At 43.3% G+C, this 22,442-nt stretch overlaps 1 pseudogene across 1 annotated transcript in view; it reads left to right on the forward strand.

Annotated features, from left to right (window-relative positions):
* Positions 1 to 22,442, forward strand: part of LOC110508257 (serine/threonine-protein kinase MAK-like) — a 50,573-nt pseudogene that overhangs the window by 12,418 nt on the left and 15,713 nt on the right. The window contains exons 3-10 of the transcript XR_016492982.1: positions 1,620 to 1,674; positions 5,500 to 5,621; positions 6,450 to 6,451; positions 11,042 to 11,123; positions 11,902 to 12,054; positions 14,862 to 15,033; positions 19,218 to 19,385; positions 19,510 to 19,830. The product of XR_016492982.1 is annotated as a serine/threonine-protein kinase MAK-like (transcript). The remainder of the gene's footprint in view (positions 1 to 1,619; positions 1,675 to 5,499; positions 5,622 to 6,449; positions 6,452 to 11,041; positions 11,124 to 11,901; positions 12,055 to 14,861; positions 15,034 to 19,217; positions 19,386 to 19,509; positions 19,831 to 22,442) is intronic.

The following is a 22,442-nucleotide window of genomic DNA, read 5'->3' on the forward strand; positions in this document are numbered from 1 at the left end:
CGTTCCACGGCGAGGGGACTATCCCTGTAGCCACAGTCTACGGTGAGGGAAGTATCACTGTAGCCGCGGTCCACGGTGAGGGGACTATCCCTGTAGCCGCGGTCCACGGTGAGGGGACTATCACTGTAGCCGCGGTCCACGGTGAGGGGACTATCCCTGTAGCCGCGGTCCACGGTGAGGGAAGTATCACTGTAGCCGCGGTCCACGGTGAGGGGACTATCACTGTAGCCGCGGTCCACGGCGAGGGGACTATCCCTGTAGCCGCGGTCCACGGTGAGGGGACTATCCCTGTAGCCGCGGTCCACGGTGAGGGGACTATCCCTGTAGCCGCGGTCCACGGTGAGGGGACTATCCCTGTAGCCGCGGTCCACGGTGAGGGGACTATCACTGTAGCCGCGGTCCACGGCGAGGGGACTATCCCTGTAGCCGCGGTCCACGGTGAGGGAACTATCACTGTAGCCGCGGTCCACGGTGAGGGAACTATCACTGTAGCCGCGGTCCACGGCGAGGGGACTCATTGTAGCCGCGTCTTTTTCTATATTTCAGCTTTTGTCTCAGTCATTTGATTTGCTGCAGTTTCACCTTAGTCCAAGGAATTGACCGTTGGTAATGTTACTTTTTAGAGGTTTAGGATGATTACTGTCATAGCTTAGGAGCGTGTTCCTACTGAGAGGTTTATGAAAAATAGTAGTTTCAAGCATATCACCTTTTTAAAAACATTGAGGTTGAGGAAATTGACAGAGGAAGCACAATGCTCCAGTATGCCTCAATGATGAACCTGTATGTGGGCATGGTATTTAAATTGAACTTAATGTAAATTATTAATGTGTATTAGTAGAGTTGTCATAGAACACAAATCTACTCAAGTCCTTCTCTGTGCCCCTCCAGACTACCAGAATATCGTCAACGTATCGGCACCACAGGACAATATTAGGGGAAAAACGCTTTAGAGACAGCATATGTAAATGATTTTTTTCATCCCAGAAACCCATACACAAATTAGCATAATCCGCATTTTATAATTCCCATCACTGTTCCCTGGTATTGGAGGTCAAAATAAAAAAAAAAGAGCCAGCAAATTGAAAATAGTTCCTAGATAACGCCATTTTGGGTTAATGTGAAAAATAAAACCAGGAGGAGGCAGCAGACCTTAAGGGCGTTTCTCTAGATGGTGGGAGAGGGCTTCTAGGCCTTCTGATCGGGGCATGTTTCTATAAACATCTGGAACATCCATAGTTACAAGTATATCATTAGATTGAACTTCTCAAGGATCTCTAGCCTATTAGTGGTGTCACCCAAGAATGCTGGGAGGGAAGGAACCAACTTTAAAAAAACAAAACATTTGGGATAGGGGTTCCGTGAGGCTATCATTATCAGAGACTATAGGCCTCAGGAAGTAGAACCGGTAGACTGGCAGATATATGGAATACGAATTGGTCCCAAAATACCTGACTCTCAGGTTTATTTCATATCATCAACACCTATGCACATAATAGGAGTATTATCAATTGTGTAAAGTTATTATTCTTGTATCAACCATCTAATAGATATTAAAGGTCTCCTTGACTTATATTGAATTTAGGCTCTTAGATTAAATGTGTTTTTATTTGTTCTCTCAGGATGAAGAGGAAGTTCTACTCGTGGGATGAGTGTATGAACTTACGAGAAGTCAAGGTAGGAACCTGTCACCACGCCCTCATCAGAGAGAGCCCTTGGTTCTCTATGGTATTGTAGGTCAGGGCGCGACTAGGGGGGGGGGGTGTTCTAGTTTTTTTCTTCTATGTTGGTGTGCTTGGTATGGTTCCCAATTAGAGGAAGCTGATTATCGCTGTTTCTAATTGGGGATCATATTTAAGTTCTCTATTGTTCCCACCTGGGTTGTGGGATATTGTTTTGGTTAGTGCTTTGTTGCGATCCTTGACGGCACGTTTGTGATGTCCCTGTTTGGTTGTAAGTTTCACTTTTAAAGAACATGTGGAACTCTCCGCACGCTGTGCCTTGGTCCACTCATTTACACGCGTGACAGGAACCACTATCTGAAATGGCACCCTGATCACTATTAAAGAACATGGGGAACTCTACGCACGCTGTGCCTTGGTCCACTCATTTACACGCGTGACAGGAACCACTATCTGAAATGGCACCCTGCTCACAATAGCGCACTGCTTTTGACCAGGGGCGAAGTGCAATATATAGGCTGCCATTTCAAATGCATCCTAAGGCAATTTAAAACCACCATGACATTTTTAAAACTTTAAGCTCTGTCGCATTTGGAACAGCCAGAACCCCAATGCCTAAAGTTGGACGCTCTCTTTGCCCTGGGATAAAATAATATCTTCCCCAGTGATTTACGCTGATGTTCAGTTACTGCCATAAAGGGCCAGCTGTTGATTTTCACTATTTTCACTATTTTTGAGTGAGAACAAGCTTTTGGGACATGGTTCCCCAAGTGACCTGTGAACCGTTTTTGAGTCTGTCTCTTGGTTTTTCACTACCGTATGACCCACTCCTACACCTACAGAGTTGTTACAACATCTCAGTAATCTCTCCTGTCAGAAAACAATGTGAAGCCATTACAACCACCCAGTAATCTCTCCTGTCAGAAAACAATGTGAAGCCATTACAACCTCTCAGTAATCTCTCCTGTCAGAAAACAATGTGAAGCCATTACAACCTCTCAGTAATCTCTCCTGTCAGAAAACAATGTGAAGCCATTACAACCTCTCAGTAATCTCTCCTGTCAGAAAACAATGTGAAGCCATTACAACCACCCAGTAATCTCTCCTGTCAGAAAACAATGTGAAGCCATTACAACCTCTCAGTAATCTCTCCTGTCAGAAAACAATGTGAAGCCATTACAACCTCTCAGTTATCTCTCCTGTCAGAAAACAATGTGAAGCCATTACAACCTCTCAGTAATCTCTCCTGTCAGAAAACAATGTGAAGCCATTACAACCACCCAGTAATCTCTCCTGTCAGAAAACAATGTGAAGCCATTACAACCTCTCAGTAATCTCTCCTGTCAGAAAACAATGTGAAGCCATTACAACCTCTCAGTAATCTCTCATGTCAGAAAACAATGTGAAGCCATTACAACCTCTCAGTAATCTCTCCTGTCAGAAAACAATGTGAAGCCATTACAACCTCTCAGTAATCTCTCCTGTCAGAAAACAATGTGAAGCCATTACAACCTCTCAGTAATCTCTCCTGTCAGAAAACAATGTGAAGCCATTACAACCTCTCAGTAATCTCTCCTGTCAGAAAACAATGTGAAGCCATTACAACCACCCAGTAATCTCTCCTGTCAGAAAACAATGTGAAGCCATTACAACCTCTCAGTAATCTCTCCTGTCAGAAAACAATGTGAAGCCATTACAACCTCTCAGTAATCTCTCCTGTCAGAAAACAATGTGAAGCCATTACAACCTCTCAGTAATCTCTCCTGTCAGAAAACAATGTGAAGCCATTACAACCTCTCAGTAATCTCTCCTGTCAGAAAACAATGTGAAGCCATTACAACCACCCAGTAATCTCTCCTGTCAGAAAACAATGTGAAGCCATTACAACCACCCAGTAATCTCTCCTGTCAGAAAACAATGTGAAGCCATTACAACCTCTCAGTAATCTCTCCTGTCAGAAAACAATGTGAAGCCATTACAACCTCTCAGTTATCTCTCCTGTCAGAAAACAATGTGAAGCCATTACAACCTCTCAGTAATCTCTCCTGTCAGAAAACAATGTGAAGCCATTACAACCACCCAGTAATCTCTCCTGTCAGAAAACAATGTGAAGCCATTACAACCTCTCAGTAATCTCTCCTGTCAGAAAACAATGTGAAGCCATTACAACCTCTCAGTAATCTCTCATGTCAGAAAACAATGTGAAGCCATTACAACCTCTCAGTAATCTCTCCTGTCAGAAAACAATGTGAAGCCATTACGACCTCTCAGTAATCTCTCATGTCAGAAAACAATGTGAAGCCATTACAACCTCTCAGTAATCTCTCATGTCAGAAAACAATGTGAAGCCATTACAACCTCTCAGTAATCTCTCCTGTCAGAAAACAATGTGAAGCCATTACAACCTCTCAGTAATCTCTCCTGTCAGAAAACAATGTGAAGCCATTACAACCTCTCAGTAATCTCTCCTGTCAGAAAACAATGTGAAGCCATTACAACCTCTCAGTAATCTCTCCTGTCAGAAAACAATGTGAAGCCATTACAACCACCCAGTAATCTCTCCTGTCAGAAAACAATGTGAAGCCATTACAACCTCTCAGTAATCTCTCCTGTCAGAAAACAATGTGAAGCCATTACAACCTCTCAGTAATCTCTCCTGTCAGAAAACAATGTGAAGCCATTACAACCTCTCAGTAATCTCTCCTGTCAGAAAACAATGTGAAGCCATTACAACCTCTCAGTAATCTCTCCTGTCAGAAAACAATGTGAAGCCATTACAACCACCCAGTAATCTCTCCTGTCAGAAAACAATGTGAAGCCATTACAACCTCTCAGTAATCTCTCCTGTCAGAAAACAATGTGAAGCCATTACAACCTCTCAGTAATCTCTCCTGTCAGAAAACAATGTGAAGCCATTACAACCTCTCAGTAATCTCTCCTGTCAGAAAACAATGTGAAGCCATTACAACCACCCAGTAATCTCTCCTGTCAGAAAACAATGTGAAGCCATTACAACCACCCAGTAATCTCTCCTGTCAGAAAACAATGTGAAGCCATTACAACCTCTCAGTAATCTCTCCTGTCAGAAAACAATGTGAAGCCATTACAACCTCTCAGTTATCTCTCCTGTCAGAAAACAATGTGAAGCCATTACAACCTCTCAGTAATCTCTCCTGTCAGAAAACAATGTGAAGCCATTACAACCACCCAGTAATCTCTCCTGTCAGAAAACAATGTGAAGCCATTACAACCTCTCAGTAATCTCTCCTGTCAGAAAACAATGTGAAGCCATTACAACCTCTCAGTAATCTCTCCTGTCAGAAAACAATGTGAAGCCATTACAACCTCTCAGTAATCTCTCCTGTCAGAAAACAATGTGAAGCCATTACAACCTCTCAGTAATCTCTCCTGTCAGAAAACAATGTGAAGCCATTACAACCTCTCAGTAATCTCTCCTGTCAGAAAACAATGTGAAGCCATTACAACCTCTCAGTAATCTCTCCTGTCAGAAAACAATGTGAAGCCATTACAACCTCTCAGTAACCTCTCCTGTCAGAAAACAATGTGAAGCCATTACAACCTCTCAGTAATCTCTCATGTCAGAAAACAATGTGAAGCCATTACAACCTCTCAGTAATCTCTCCTGCACAAACTCTACGTAACATACTATAAAATGTATAATCTGACGTAATTACTCCAGATTTTAGTTCTGTGTTTCTGACATTTACCCACCTTTCTCATTTGACGTACGAGTAGACATGCATTGTACATTAGCTAATGTCACTCCATACAAAGCAATGTGTATGTTTTACGTTTCCAGTCTCTGAAGAAGTTGAGCCATGCCAACGTAGTGAAGCTGAAGGAGGTGATCCGAGAGAATGACCACCTCTACTTTGTCTTTGAGTACATGAAGGAAAACCTCTACCAGCTGATGAAGGACAGGTAGGATCAATCAATCATCAATATTATCAATCAAATAATGAGAAACTATTAATTGTTTAATTGTAGTTTGTTACTAGTTATTTTTCAGGAAATAGTAGTTTGTTGATAGTATGTTACTGATTGGACAGTTCAGATGGATGTAAATTGATCTGTCGTTGTTGAAATGAGACCTTTTATCTGTGAGCGTTCCTATGAATGTATGATCAGATTGAGTCGTCATGTATTGAGGAAAGTTTTACTTACAAGGATTGTGATATGTGGTTGTCTTACCTAGCTCGGTTAACCCGAATACACTGACTGTATGTCGCTCTGGATAAGAGCATCTGCTAAATGACTAAAATGTGAATGTACTGATGTTCATCTTTCCAGACAGAGATTGTTCCCTGAGTCAGTGATCAGGAACATGCTGTTTCAGATATTACAGGGACTCTCCTTTATCCATAAACATGGTAGGTTCCCCAACCCAGCTAGAGACCTCTCACTGAAGGTACAAGAGACACTGAGACTGAATATTGTAGGGATCCTGGATATTCCATGTTAAAATTCCCACCGAGTGGGTTAACCCTATTGGCGCGATGTGTAGGGTGTTTTCCTTTTCAATCCAGCGACCTGGGCTTGCGTCCCTGCCTCTCCCTTCGCTACAATATGATCACAATGCATAGCCTACTCGTTGTCGATTCTGAACGCTTGCACAACCCCGTAGTCACATACAATATTATCCACCTGTCAAAATTATCTTTGAAAGGAATGCTGTTCATAACTATTCAAGCAATACACCATGTATTGGTTGGCTACACTCTTAGCGAGAGAAACAAAGTTGCAACAAAGGGGTTCTTTGAGGAGCGATCGGGTTCTACGGAAGAATAACTATTTTTGGAAGACAAGTGATCTTTGTAAGGCAAAGGGTTTAATATCATCCTAAGAATCATTTCTGGGAGAAAATGTTTTTTTTTTTTTTTCATGAATTTGAGCATTAGTGTTTACGTCCATGTTTAAACTATAACATCAGTTGAGTCATCCGATCAGTTTTTAAAAGAAAGGTGTGAGTGTTTTAAAGTGTACCTACATGGGAATATTTGTTCGTGTACAGTTGAAGTCGGAAGTTTACATACACCTTAGCCAAATACATTTAAACTCAGTTTTTCGCAATTCCTGACATTTAATCCTAGTAAAAAATCCCTGTCTTAGGTCAGTTAGGATCACCATTTTATTTTAAGAATGTGAAATGTCAGAATAATAGTAGAGAGAATGATTTATTATTATTATTATTATTATTATTATTATTATTAATTATTTATTTCAGCATGTATTTCTTTCATCACATTCTCAGGGGTCAGAAGTTTACATACACTCAATTAGTATATGGTAGCATTGCCTTTTTTAACGTGTTTAACTTGGGTCAAACGTTTCGGGTAGCCTTCCACAAGCTTCCCACGATAAGTTGGGTGAATTTTTGCCCATTCCTCCTGACACAGCTGGTGTAACTGAGTCAGGTTTGTAGGCCTCCTTGCTCGCACACGCTTTTTCAGTTCTGCCCACAAATTTTCTATGGGATTGAGGTCAGGGCTTTGTGATGGCCACTCCAATACCTTGACTTTGTGGTCCTTAAGCCATTTTGCCACAACTTTGGAGGTATGCATGGGGTCATTGTCAATTTGGAAGACCCATTTGCGACCAAGCTTTAACTTCCTGCCTGATGTCTTGAGATGTTGCTTCAAAATATCCACATGATTTTTGTTCCTCATGAAGCCATCTATTTTGTGAAGTGCACCAGTCTCTCCTGCAGCAATGCACCCCCACAACATGATGCTGCCACCCCCGTGCTTCATGGTTGGGATGGTGTTCTTCGGCTTGCAAGCCTCCCCCTTTTTCCTCCAAACATAAAGATGGTCATTATGTCCAAACAGTTGTATTTTTGTTTCATCAGACCAGAGGACATTTCTCCAAAAAGTACGATCTTTGTCCCCATGTGCAAACCGTAGTCTGGCTTTTTTATGTCGGTTTTGGAGCAGTGGCTTCTTCCTTGCTGAGCGGCCTTTCAGGTTATGTCGATATAGGACTCATTTTACTGTGGATATAGATACTTTTGTACCTGTTTCCTCCAGCATCTTCACAAGGTCCATTGCTGTTGTTCTGGGATTGATTTGCACTTTTCGTACAAAGTACATTCATCTCTAGGAGACAGAACGCGTCTCCTTCCTGAGCTGTATGATGGCTGTGTGGTCCCATGGTGTTTATACTTGCGTACTATTGTTTGTACCGATAAACGTAGTACCTTCAGGCGTTTGGAAATGGCTCCCAAAGACGAACCAGACCGTTTTTTCTGAGTTCTTGGCTGATTTCTTTTGATTTCCCCATGATGTCAGGCGAAGAGGCACTGAGTTTGAAGGTAGGCCTTGAAATACATCCACAGGTACACCTCCGAATGACTCAAATTATGTCAGTTAGCCTATCAGAAGCTTCTAAAGCCATGACATCATTTTCTGGAATTTTCAAGCTGTTTAAAGGCACAGTCAACTTAGTGTATGTAAACTTCTGACTCAGTGGAATTGTGATACAGTGAAATAATCTGTCTGTAAACAATTGTTGTAAAAATGACTTGTGTCATGCACAAAGTAGATGTCTTAACCGACTATCCAACACTATAGTTTGTTAACAAGACATTTGTGTAGTTGTTGAAAAACAAGTTTTAATGACTCCAACCTAAGTGTATGTAAACTTCTGACTTGAACTGTATCTGGTATTGCCTTAATCATTTTACATAGTTGATATCTTTGCCATGATTTATTTATTTAAAATTAGTATTTTTTGTTATTTTGTGGTTGCAGAGAGTAGGAGATTAGAATGGAGTATGAGTGAACCAGTAGTCTATTTTATGGTACACAGCAAATTGGAAAAGAACCACAGTGTGAGTGTGATTGTCATTTTGACTCTGTGTAGGTTAAAACACTGAAAACTCACGCAAATCATTATCATATTTTCCAGCAGGATCTACTGCAGTTTGATTTTCAGAATGGTTTGTTTCAATATCTGTGTATGTCATGTGAAGTACATTGATTGGTTGATTAATCTTATGCTACACAAAGATAAATAACAGACATTGTTCTTAACAAATCCAAACTGTTAGTAGTTGGACTTATTGCTCCCGTCACTGAGATGGTTGTTCCAGTTTAGATGATTTAGGAAAGGTAGACTCATTGGTGAATCTCACCTACCCTGGCAGTCATTCTGAATGCAATTGTTGGATATCCTCATCGTCTGGATTCCAAAAGGAATTACACATCACTTTGCAGGCCAGTATAATGTGACTTGCAGGCCTGATGTGGCCTGTAAACCAGGAGTTTCCTAACTCCACTGTGTTAGGGTATAAACTAGGCCCTCAACGAAAGGCCTTGTGATGTAATGTATTGTCATAAAGAGTTACAATTTAAAGGCTAAGGTTGGTTGAACCGTTCATATAGTGTTCTAGAAAGAACCCTTCAAATATAGAAGGGTTCTTGGTAGGCTAGATATGGGCTTGGTATGGGTATGGGCTTGGTATGGGCTAGATATGGGTATGGGCTAGATATGGGTATGGGCTAGATATGGGTATGGGCTAGATATGGGTAGGGGCTAGATATGAGCTAGATATTGGCTGGGTTTGGGCTTGGTTTGGGCTAGATATGGGCTTGGTATGGGCTAGATATGGTATGGGTATGGGCTAGATATGGATATGGGCATGGTATGGGCTAGGTATGGGCTAGATTTGGGCATAGTATGGGCTAGATATTGGTATGGGCTAGATGTGGGAATGGTATGGTATGGGTATGGGCTTGTTATGGGCATAGGCTAGATATGGGCTTGGTATGGGTATGGGCTAGATATGGGCCTGGTATGGGCTAGATATGGATATGGGCGAGGTATGGGTATGGGATATATATGGGTTACATATGGTTATGAGCTAGATATGGGTATGGGCTAGATATGGGCGAGATATGGGTCTGGGCGAGATATGGGCTAGATATGGTTATGGGCTAGATATGGGCTGGATATGGGTGTGCGCTAGATATGGGCTTGGTATGGATAAGGGCTAGATATGGCTCCCGGTATGGGCTAGATATGGGTTTGGGCTAGATATGGGCTTGGTAATGGAATGGGCCAGATATGGGCATGGTATGGGCTAGATGTGGGCATGGTATGGGCTTGGGCATGGGCTTGGTATGGGCATGGGCTAGATATGGGTATGGGCTAGATATGGATATGGGCCAGATATCGATATGGTTACGTGCCAGACATGGACTAGATATGGGTATGGGCTAGATATGGGTGAGATATGGATATGGGCGAGATATGGGATAGATATGGTTATGTGCTTGGTATGGTTATGTGCTTGGTATGGTTATGGCCAAGATATGGGCTATATATGGTTATGGGCTAGATATGGGTGTGCCCTAGATATGGGTCCTGGTATGGGCTAGATATGGGGGTTGGGCTTGGTATAGGTGTGGGCTTGGTATGGGCTAGATATGGGCTTGGTATGGGTATGGACTAGATATGGGCTTGGTATGGGTATGGGCTAGATATGGGTATGAGCTAGATATGGGCTTGGTATGAGCTAGATATGGGCTTGGTATGGGCTAGATATGGGCTTGGTATGGGTATGGACTATATATGGGCTTAGTATGGGTATGTGCCAGATATGGGCATGGTATGGGCTAGATATGGGCATGGTATGGGTATGGGCTAGATATAGATTTGGGCAGGGTATGGGCTAGATATGGGCATGGTATGGGTATAGGTAGATATGGGTATGGGCTAGATATGGCTAACGGATAAATATGGATAATGCATTGCTCTCTTTTTGTTTATAAAGCCCTCGTGTGCAAACTTCCACCATACTTTACTTCATTGTTAAATTATAGACATACGAGTCACCAGACCCACAGGGATGACTAACTCTGGAGGTCCCTTTAATCTCCACTGAGTTAGGTTCATCTGCTTTGAGTGTTTCTGCATCGTATATGGTGCCCCCAGGGAAGTTCAAGTTGTTGATGGAGGACCTTCGTATTGAGGATTGGGATTATTCTTAAATTGCTTGTAGTATTCTATTACGTTTTCATGTTTGAATCTTGTGCATTTTTATAAGTTGTGTTCATGCACGGCTCACTTTGAAAAATAAGCCTTACTGTCAATGGGAATAAAATAAAGGTTAAATGAAATAAATATGACTACTCCACTGTTGATAACGTCCACCAGGCCAGGGACCGCAGACTATATTCCAGGTTTTCACGAGAGCACCTCCGTTTCTCTTAATTCAGTCAATCCGTCATGGCCGTGGCTGTTGGTATCATTCTCCGTCGGGGAGGACACAGTTTTCTCTGCGTTATTTTCCTTATCTGTCTATCCTCTTCTCTCCTTCCTCCTCCTCCTCGTTGTCGGAGAAGACAGGATGTTTTCTGAGAATGAAATAAGAAACATAATTTTCCAAGTTCTGACTGGCTTAGCGTTTGTACATAAAACATGGTAAGAGTCTTCTTCTCTCCCATTTTCCCTCCTGTAACTTTAAAGTTCGTCTTCAGTGTGTCTGGTGGGTTGTAGAGTCTTTATGATCTTGAGATAATTGAACAGCACCTCTGATTATCCCCCTTTACCCCGAAGTGTGCACTTGTTCGTTCACTCCATTTGAAGGCATTGGATTCGTGTAAGAAAAAGTGCACACTTTGGATAGAATGGGATTTAACTGAATTGGGAAGCAGTGATTGATATTCAACAGTTCCCTCTCATCAAATGCTCTTATGATAAAAGTGTGTCAATACGTTCTGTCACCCCAAGTTACTTCCACCGTAACATTAAACCAGAGAACCTGCTCCGTCTCCCCAGGTTACTGCCACCGTGACATTAAACCAGAGAACCTGCTCCGTCCCCCCAGGTTACTGCCACCGTGACATTAAACCAGAGAACCTGCTCCGTCCCCCCAGGTTACTGCCACCGTGACATTAAACCAGAGAACCTGCTCCGTCTCCCCAGGTTTCTTCCACCGTGACATTAAACCAGAGAACCTGCTCCGTCTCCCCAGGTTACTTCCACCGTGACATTAAACCAGAGAACCTGCTCCGTCCCCCCAGGTTACTGCTACCGTGACATTAAACCAGAGAACCTGCTCCGTCTCCCCAGGTTACTTCCACCGTGACATTAAACCAGAGAACCTGCTCCGTCTCCCCAGGTTACTGCCACCGTGACATTAAACCAGAGAACCTGCTCCGTCTCTCCAGGTTACTGCCACCGTGACATTAAACCAGAGAACCTGCTCCGTCTCTCCAGGTTACTTCCACCGTGACATTAAACCAGAGAACCTGCTCTGTATGGGTCCAGAGTTGGTGAAGATAGCTGACTTTGGGTTGGCCAGAGAGATACGCTCCCAGCCTCCCTACACTGAATACGTCTCAACTAGATGGTAAGATGTTTGATTTGCACACCAGTCAAAAGTTTGGACACCTGATCTAGGGTTTTCTTTATTTTTTAAAAACTATTTTCTACATTGTAGAATAATTGTGAAGACATCAAAACTATGAAATAACACATGGAATCATGTAGTAACCAAATAAGTGTTAAACAAATCCAAATATATTTGAGATTCTTCAAAGTAGCCACCCTTTGCCTTGATGACAGCTTTGCACACTCTTGGTATTCGCTCAACCAGTTTCATGAGGAATGCTTTTCCAACAGTCTTGAAGGAGTTCCCACGTATGCTGAGCAATTCTTGGCTGCTTTTCCTTCCCTCTGCTGTCCAACTCACCCCAAACCATCTCAACTGGGTTGAGGTCGGGTGATTGTGGAGGTCAGGTCATCTGATGCAGCACTCCATCACTCTCCTTCTTGGTCAAATAGCCCTTAAACAGCCTGGAGGTGTGTTTTGGATAATTGTCCTGTTGAAAAAAAAAATTATAGTCCCACTATGCCCAAACCAGGTGGGATGGCATATTGCTGCAGAAGGCTGTAGTAGCCATGCTGGTTCAGTGTTCCTTGATTTCTAAATAAATCAGACAGTGTCAACAGCAAAGCACCCCCACACCATTACACCTCCTCCGTGCTTCACGTGGGAACCACACATGCAGAGATCATTTGTTCACCTCTGCGTCTCACAAAGACACGGCGGTTGGAACCAAAAATCTCACTTTTGGACTCATAAGACCAAAGGACAGATTTACACTGGTCTAATGTCCATTGCTCGTGATTCTGGGCCCAAGCAAGTTTCTTCTTATTATTGGTGTCCTTTAGTAGTGGTAGAAAGTTAATTTTATCAAAGTAACTCTGGGTCTTCCTTTCCTGTGGCGGTCCTCATGAGAGCCAGTTTCATCATAGCACTTGATGGTTTTTGCGACTGCACTTGAAGAAACTTTCACAGTTCTTGAAATTTTCCGGATTGACTGACCTTAAAGTAATGGACTGTCGTTTCTCTTAGCTTATATGAACTGTTCTTGCCATAATATGGATTCGGTCTTTTACCAAATAGGGCTATATTCTGTATACCCCCCTACCTTGTCACAACACAACTGATTGGCTCAAACACATTAAGAAGGAAATACATTACACAAATTCACTTTTAACAAGGCACACCTGTTAATTTACATGAATTCCAGGTGACTACCTCATGAAGCTGGTTGAGAGAATGCCAAGAGTGTGCAAAACTGTTATCAAGGCAAAAGGTGGCTACTTTGAAGAAACTCAAATATAAAATACATTTTTAATTTGTTTAACACTTTTTTGGTTACTACATGATTCCATATGTGTTATTTCATAGTTTTGATGTCTTCACTATTATTCAACAATGTAGAAAATAGTAAAAAACTAAAAAGAACCCTGGAATGAGTAGGTGTGTCCAAACGTTTGACTGGTACTGTATAGCACGTACTGTAACAGTGGGTTCTGAGTTGTCAGCTACGCCAGTATATTTCTGGTGAACTTTTCCCCTCTTTTTAAAAAATTATTTTTGGATAATAATTATAACGATAAATAAAATACAATAAGAAGATCACATGAGAAACAAAACCACATCAAATAGCAGCAGAGATAATTTCAGAGCGTGTGCTGTTAGTTCAGATACACGTGGTGAACCTCTGACCTTCAAGTGGTTTACTTAGTGAGTTTAAAGCCTGACTGACAAAGGCAGATCTCTGCAGCACGTGAGGTGGGGCTGAGTCTACGTGGTCTATACTGTTGCCTGTTTATAAAGCCGTTGTAACATGCTTTGGTCATGTCATCTGGCATGTGATTTAGAGCTCAGGGATTAAATGATTCTGACGCATCGCAGGTTAATCCCTTCAAGACACAGGACAGGAATAGTGTGTGTGTGTGTGTGTGTGTGTGTGTGTGTGTGCAGAATATTCAGACCCCTCGACTTTTTACACATTTTGTTACGTTACAACCTTATTCTAAAATTCGACACACAATACTCCATAATGACAAAGCAAGTCCGGGCTCTGGCTGGGCCACTCAAGGACATTCAGTCCCGAAGCCACTCCTGCATTTTCTTGGCTGTGCTTAGGGTCATTGTCTTGTTGTAAGGTGAACCTTCGCCCCAGTCTGAGGTCCTGAGCGCTCTGATGCAGGTTTTCATCAAGGATCTCTCTGTACTTTGCTCCGTTCATCTTTCCCTCGATCCTGACTAGTCTCCCAGTCCCTGCCGCTGAAAAACATCCCCACAGCGTGATGCTGCCACCACCATGCTTCACTGTCGGGATGGTGCCAGGTTTCCTCCAGACGTGATGCTTGGCATTCAGGCCAAAGAGTTCAATCTTGGTTTCATCAGACCAGAAAATCTTGTTTCTCATGATCTGATAGTCCTTTAGGTGCCTATTGGCAAACTCCAAGCGGGCTGTCATGTGCCTTTTACTGAGGAGTGGCTTCCGTCTGGCCACTCTATCATAAAGGCCTGATTGGTGGAGTGCTGCAGAGATGGTTGTCCTTCTGGAAGGTTCTCCCATCTCCACAGAGGAACTCTGGAGCTCTGTCAGAGTGACCATCAGGTTCTTGGTCACTTCCCTGACCAAGGCCCTTTTCCCCCGATTGGTCAGTTTGGCCAGGTGACCAGCTTGGTGGTTCCAAACGTCTTCCATTTAAGAATGATGGAGGCCACTGTGTTCTTGGGGCCCTTATATGCTGCAGAAATATGTTGGTACTCTTCCCAGATCTCTGTGCCTCGACACAATTCTGTCTCGGCTCTATAGTCTGACAGATCCTCCTGTCTCCTCCCGTCCCCAGGTACCGCGCCCCTGAGGTTCTCCTGAGGTCCCAGTCCTATAGCTCTCCGATAGACATCTGGGCAGTGGGCTGCATCATGGCAGAGCTCTACACACTCAGACCTCTGTTTCCTGGAAACAGCGAGGTAGACGAGATCTTCAAGATCTGCCAGGTGCTGGGCACCATGAAGAAGGTGGGCAAGAATATTCAGTCATACATGTGTACACACACACACACACACACACACACACACTGTTACTGTTGTAGCTGTTATTAATGTTGCTGTTGCTGTTACTGATGTTGTAGTTGCTGTTTCTGCTGATACTATTGTTGCTGCTGTTACTGTTACTGTTGCTGCTGCTGTTACTGTTGCTGCTGCTGTTACTGTTGCTGCTGTTACTGTTGCTGCTGTTACTGTTGCTGCTGCTGTTACTGTTACTGCTGTTACTGTTGCTGCTGTTACTGTTGCTGCTGCTGTTACTGTTACTGTTGTTACTGTTGCTGCTGTTACTGTTACTGCTGTTACTGTTACTGCTGTTACTATTGCTGCTGCTGCTGTTACTGTTGTTACTGTTGTTACTGTTGTTACTGTTGTTACTGTTGTTACTGTTGTTACTGTTGCTGCTGTTACTGTTACTGCTGTTACTGTTACTGCTGTTACTATTGCTGCTGCTGCTGTTACTGCTGTTACTATTGCTGCTGCTGCTGTTACTGTTACTGCTGTTACTATTGCTGCTGCTGTTACTGTTACTGCTGTTACTGTTACTGCTGTTACTGTTACTGCTGTTACTGTTACTGCTGTTACTGTTACTGCTGTTACTGTTACTGCTGTTACTGTTACTGCTGTTACTGTTACTGCTGTTACTGTTGCTGCTGTTACTGTTACTGCTGTTGCTGTTACTGCTGTTACTGTTACTGCTGTTACTGTTACTGCTGTTACTGTTGCTGCTGTTACTGTTACTGCTGTTGCTGTTACTGCTGTTACTGTTACTGCTGTTACTGTTACTGCTGTTACTGTTACTGCTGTTACTGTTACTGCTGTTACTGTTACTGCTGTTACTGTTACTGCTGTTACTGTTACTGTTGTTACTGTTACTGCTGTTACTGTTGCTGCTGCTGTTACTGTTACTGCTGTTACTGTTACTGCTGTTACTGTTACTGCTGTTACTGTTACTGCTGTTACTGTTACTGCTGTTACTGTTACTGCTGTTGCTGCTGCTGCTGCTGCTACTGTTACTGTTGCTGTTGTTACTGCTGTTACTGTTGCTGCTGTTACTGTTGCTGCTGTTACTGTTACTGTTACTGTTGTTACTGTTACTGTTACTGCTGTTACTGTTACTGCTGTTACTGTTACTGCTGTTGCTGCTGCTGCTGCTGCTACTGTTACTGTTGCTGTTGTTGCTGCTGTTACTGTTGCTGCTGTTACTGTTGCTGCTGCTGTTACTGTTACTGCTGTTACTGTTACTGTTACTGTTGTTACTGTTACTGTTACTGTTGTTACTGTTACTGTTGTTACTGCTGTTACTGTTACTGCTGTTACTGTTACTGCTGTTACTGTTACTGCTGTTGCTGCTGCTGCTGCTGCTACTGTTACTGTTGCTGTTGTTGCTGCTGTTACTGTTGCTGCTGTTACTGTTGCTGCTGCTGTTACTGTTACTGCTGTTACTGTTACTGTTACTGTTGTTACTGTTACTGTTGTTACTGTTACTGTTGTTGTTGCTGCTGTTACTGTTACTGTTACTGTTGTTACTGCTGTTACTGTTACTGTTGTTACTGTTACTGTTGCTGTTGCTGCTGTTACTGTTACTGTTACTGTTGTTACTGCTACTGTTGCTGTTACTGTTACTGTTACTGTTGCTGCTGTTACTGTTACTGATACTGTTGCTGTTGCTGCTGTTACTGTTACTGTTACTGTTGCTGCTGTTACTGTTGCTGTTACTGCTGTTACTGTTGCTGTTACTGCTGTTACTGTTACTGTTGCTGCTGTTACTGTTACTGCTGTTACTGTTACTGTTGTTGCTGTTACTGTTGTTACTGCTGTTACTGTTACTGTTACTGTTGTTGCTGTTACTGTTGTTACTGCTGTTACTGTTGTTACTGCTGTTACTGTTGTTGCTGTTACTGTTGTTACTGTTGTTACTGTTACTGTTGTTGTTGTTACTGTTGTTACTGTTACTGTTGTTACTGTTGTTACTGTTGTTACTGTTACTGTTGTTACTGTTACTGTTGTTGCTGTTACTTTTGTTACTGCTGTTACTGTTACTGTTGTTGCTGTTACTGCTGTTGCTGTTACTGTTGTTACTGCTGTTACTGTTGTTACTGTTACTACTGTTGTTACTGTTGTTACTGTTACTACTGTTGTTACTGTTGTTACTGTTACTGTTGTTACTGTTACTGTTGTTGCTGTTACTGCTGTTGCTGTTACTGTTGTTACTGCTGTTACTGTTGCTGTTGTTACTGTTACTGTTGTTACTGTTACTACTGTTGTTACTGTTGTTACTGCTGTTACTGTTGTTACTGTTACTGCTGTTGCTGTTACTGTTGTTACTGCTGTTACTGTTGCTGTTGTTACTGTTACTGTTGTTACTGTTACTGTTGTTACTGTTACTGTTGTTACTGTTACTGTTGTTGCTGTTACTACTGTTGTTACTGTTGTTACTGTTACTGTTGTTACTGTTACTGTTGTTACTGTTACTACTGTTGTTACTGTTGTTACTGCTGTTACTGTTGTTGCTGTTACTGTTACTGTTGCTGTTACTGTTGTTGCTGTTGTTACTGTTACTGTTACTGTTGCTTTACTGTTGTTACTGCTGTTACTGTTGTTGCTGTTACTGTTGTTACTGCTGTTACTGTTGCTGTTGTTGCTGTTACTGTTGTTACTGCTGTTACTGTTGTTACTGCTGTTACTGTTGTTACTGTTACTGTTGTTACTGCTGCTGCTACTGTTACTGTTACTGTTGTTACTGTTACTGTTGTTACTGCTGCTGCTACTGTTACTGTTACTGTTGTTACTGTTACTGTTGTTACTGCTGCTGCTACTGTTACTGTTACTGTTGTTACTGCTGTTACTGTTGTTGCTGTTACTGTTACTGCTGTTACTGCTGTTACTGTTGCTGCTGCTGTTACTGTTGTTACTGTTACTGTTACTGTTACTGTTGTTACTGTTGTTACTGTTACTGTTACTGTTGCTGTTACTGTTGCTGCTGTTACTGTTGTTGCTGTTACTGTTGTTGCTGTTACTGTTACTGTTGTTACTGGTGTTACTGTTACTGTTGTTACTGTTGTTACTGTTACTGTTGCTGCTGTTACTGCTGTTACTGTTACTGTTGCTGTTACTGTTACTGTTGCTGTTGTTACTGTTGTTGCTGTTACTGTTACTGTTGTTACTGTTGTTACTGTTACAGTTACTGCTGTTACTGTTGTTACTGTTACTGTTACTGTTGCTGCTGTTACTGTTGCTGTTACTGTTACTGTTGTTGCTGTTACTGTTACTGTTACTGTTGCTGCTGTTACTGTTACTGTTGTTACTGCTACTGTTGTTACTGCTACTGTTGTTGCTGTTACTGTTACTGTTGCTGCTGTTATTGTTGCTGCTGTTACTGTTGTTGCTGTTACTGTTGTTGCTGTTACTGTTACTGTTACTGTTGTTACTGTTGCTGTTGCTGTTTCTGCTGTTACTATTGCTGTTACTGTTGCTGTTGTTACTGTTGTTACTATTACTGTTGTTGCTGTTACTGTTACTGTTACTGTTGTTGCTGTTGTTGCTGTTTCTGCTGTTACTATTGCTGTTGCTGTTGTTGATGTTACTGTTGATGTTACTGTTGTTGCTGTTACTGTTGTTGTTGCTGTTGTTAATGCTACTGCTGTTGCTGCTGTCGTTACTGTTGCTGCATTTTTTTTTACCCCATTTTCATGGTGTCTAATTTTTAGTTACGATCTTGTCTCATCGAGAGCCATGCGTCCTCTGAAACACAACCCTGACAAGCCACACTGCTTCTTGACCCTGAAGCCAACCGCACAAGTGTGTCGGAGAAAACACCGTCCAACTGACGACCAAAGTCAGCTTGCAGGTGCCCGGCCCACCACAAGTAGTCGCTAGAGCACGATGAGACAAGGAAATCCCTGCCGGACAAACCCTCCCCTAACCCGGACGATGCTAGGCCAATTGTGCGCCGCCTCATGGTTCTCCAGGTCACGGCCAGCTGCGACACAGCCTGGGATTGAATCCAAGGCTGTAGTGACGCCTCAACTGGCTTCCCTCAGTGCCTTAGACCGCTGCGCCAATCGGGAGGCCCTGTTGCTGTTACTGTTGCTGTTTTTTCTTGGTGCTGATGTTGTTGCTTACTCAACTTTCTTTCTTCATCTTCCCATTACCAGATGGACTGGCCCGAGGGCTACAACCTAGCAGCCTCAATGAACTTTCGTTTCCCCCAGTGTGTCCCGACCAGCCTGCGCTTGCTGGTCCCCAACGCCTCCAATGAGGCCCTGGTTCTGATGAGGGACATGCTGCAGTGGAACCCCCAGAAGAGACCCACTGCCATACAGGTATACATGTTAACCCTATCCCCAGAAGAGACCCACTGCCATGCAGGTATACATGTTAACCCTAACCCCAGAAGAGACCAACCTCCAATTAGGATTAATATGCTGGTTTCTCACTGTGTTCCAGGCTCTGAGGTACCTGTACTTCCAGGTGGGCCAGGCGTTGGGTCCTCCACCTCAGTACCTGGAGGAGCACAAAGCCCAGAGCAGGACCGCAGCAGCTCAGCAGGCCTCCTCTACAGAGCCCAAACCTCTCCCCCTCTGCAAGGCCGACCTACAGACCATCTTAGAGACCCAGCCCCAGCCAACCCAGGGACAGGGCAGGGTTCAGCACCACCAGCCCCTCCAGCAGATCCACCAGCCTCAACACAACACAGACTGGGATGGACACAGCCAGCACCAGTACCAGCCATCCCCACTCAGCCTGGTCAAACACACCCAGCCACAGGTTTGTGGTTTAGCCAGCCATCCCCACTCAGCCTGGTCAAACACCCAGCCACAGGTTCGTGGTTTAGCCAGCCATCCCCACTCAGTCTGGTCAAACACCCAGCCACAGGTTCGTGGTTTAGCCAGCCATCCCCACTCAGCCTGGTCAAACACCCAGACACAGGTTTGTGGTTTAGCCAGCCATCCCCACTCAGCCTGGTCAAACACCCAGGTCAGGTCAGTGGTGTAGCTAGCAATATAGCAGTATTATCTCGATGGATTATGTGGAGATGACTCAGTACTGTAGTGTCTCTGGATAAGAGAGTCTGTTAAATGACTCAGTACTGTAGTGTCTCTGGATAAGAGAGTCTGTTAAATGAGACACTCAGTACTGTAGTGTCTCTGGATAAGAGAGTCTGTTAAATGACTCAGTACTGTAGTAACTCTGGATAAGAGAGTCAGCACTAGATTCATTCTCTGATACTTTGATTGGATGGACAACATGTCAGTTCATACTGCAAGGGGGTGAAAACCATGAGCCTCGTAGGTTTTGTATTGAAGTCAATATACCCAGAGGAGGACGGAAGCTAGCTGTCCTCCGTCTACACTATGGTGCTACCCTTGAGGGTGCTGTTGAGGATACTGTGATGTATTGTATATGTAGCCTAGTGGTTAGAGCGGTGGACTAGTAACCGAAAGGTTGCTAGTTCAAATTCCTAGTTCCTAAGCCATCATTGACAATAAGGATTTGTTCTTAACTGACTTGTCTAGTTAAATAAAGGTTAAATAAAATATAGGCTGGGATATTTTATTTTTTACCTTTATTTAACTAGACAAGTCAGTTAAGAACAAATCCTTATTGTCAATGATGGCTTAGGAACAGTGGGTTACAGCTCGGAACAGCTCGGGGATTTGAACTAGCAACTAGTCCACCGCTCTAACCACTAGGCTACGCTGCCACCCCATATACTTTAAAGTCAATAGCTTCTTGTATCCGATAGAAACACACTGTCAATGTAAAGAGATCATGTGTTGTTAAACATTATAAACTGTCAGTCTATCAACTTATGTCCTCTCAAACGGGGTTATTATACACTGAACAAAAATATAAACACAACATGTGAAGTGTTGGTCCCATGTTTAATGAGCTGAAATAAAAGATCCCAGAAATGTTTCATAACGCACAAAAATCTTATTTCTCTCAAATTTTAATGCACAAATTTGTTTCCATCCCTGTTAGTGAGCATTTCTCCTTTGCCAAGATAATCCACCCACCTGACAGGTGTGGCATATCAACAAGCTGATTCAAATGTATGATCATCACACAGGTGCACCTTGCGCTGATGACAAAAGGCCACACAACATACTGCCACAGATGTCTCAAGGTTTGAGGGAGTGTGCATGCTGACTACACCAGAGCTGTTGCCAGATGATTAAATGTGCATTTCACTACCATAAGCCGTCTCCAACGTCGTTTTAGAGAATTTGGTAGTACGTCCAACCGGCCTCACAACCGCAGACCACGTTTATGGTGTAATGTGGGTGAGTGATTTGCTGATGTTAATGTTGTGAACAGAGTGCCACATGGTGGCGGTGGGGTTATGGTATGGGCAGACATAAGTTACGGACAACGAACACAATTGCATTTAATTTCTGGTAATTTGAGACACCATGACGAGATCCTGAGGCCCATTGTCGTGTCGCCATCACCTCATGTTTCAGCATGATACTGCACGGCATGATAACGGTATGATAATACATAGCCCCATGTCACAAGGATCTGTAGACAATTCCTGGAAGATGAAAATGTCTCAGAAACATGGCCTGTAAACTCACCAGACATGTCACCCATTGAGCATGTTTGGGATGTTCTGGATCAACGTGTACGACAGGGTGTTCCAGTTCCCACCCAATATCCAGCTACTTCACACAGCCATTGTAGAGGAGTAGGACAACATTCCACAGGCCACAACCAACAGCCTGATCAACTCTATGTGAAGGAGATGTGTTGCGCTGCATGAGGCAAATGGTGGTCACACCAGATACTGACTGGTTTTCTGATCCACAGCCTTACTTTCCTTTTTAAGGTATCTGAACAACAGATGCATATCTGTATTCCCAGTCATGTGAAATCCATAGATTAGGGCATCATTTATTTATTTCAATTGTCTGATTTTCCTTACATGAACTGTAAATCAGTAAAATATTTGATAGTTGAAAATACAAAATACAGATTTTTAAAAACCACATTGTAGACCCCTCAAAGATGAATGAGACACCAAAATCAGTCCTAGTCAAACATGGTTACGGTACTGCAGCACCAGCTGTGCCATCAGAGTCCTGGGTTCGCGCCCAGGCTCTGTCGTAACCGGCCGCGACCGGGAGGGCCGTGGGACGACGCACAATTGGCCTAGCGTCGCCCGGGTTAGGGAGGGCTTGGTCGGTAGGGGTGTCCTTGTCTCATCGCGCACCAGCGACTCCTGTGGCGGGCTGGGCGCAGTGTACGCTAGCCAAGGTGGCCAGGTGCACGGTGTTTCCTCCGGCGCATTGGTGCGGCTGGCTTCCGGGTTGGATGTGCGCTGTGTTAAAGAAGCAGCGGCTTGGTTGGTTGTGTATCGGAGGACGCATGACTTT

Source organism: Oncorhynchus mykiss, chromosome 28 (assembly GCF_057628025.1).
Source record: "Oncorhynchus mykiss isolate SJ-2025 chromosome 28, ASM5762802v1, whole genome shotgun sequence".
NCBI lineage: Eukaryota > Metazoa > Chordata > Actinopteri > Salmoniformes > Salmonidae > Oncorhynchus > Oncorhynchus mykiss.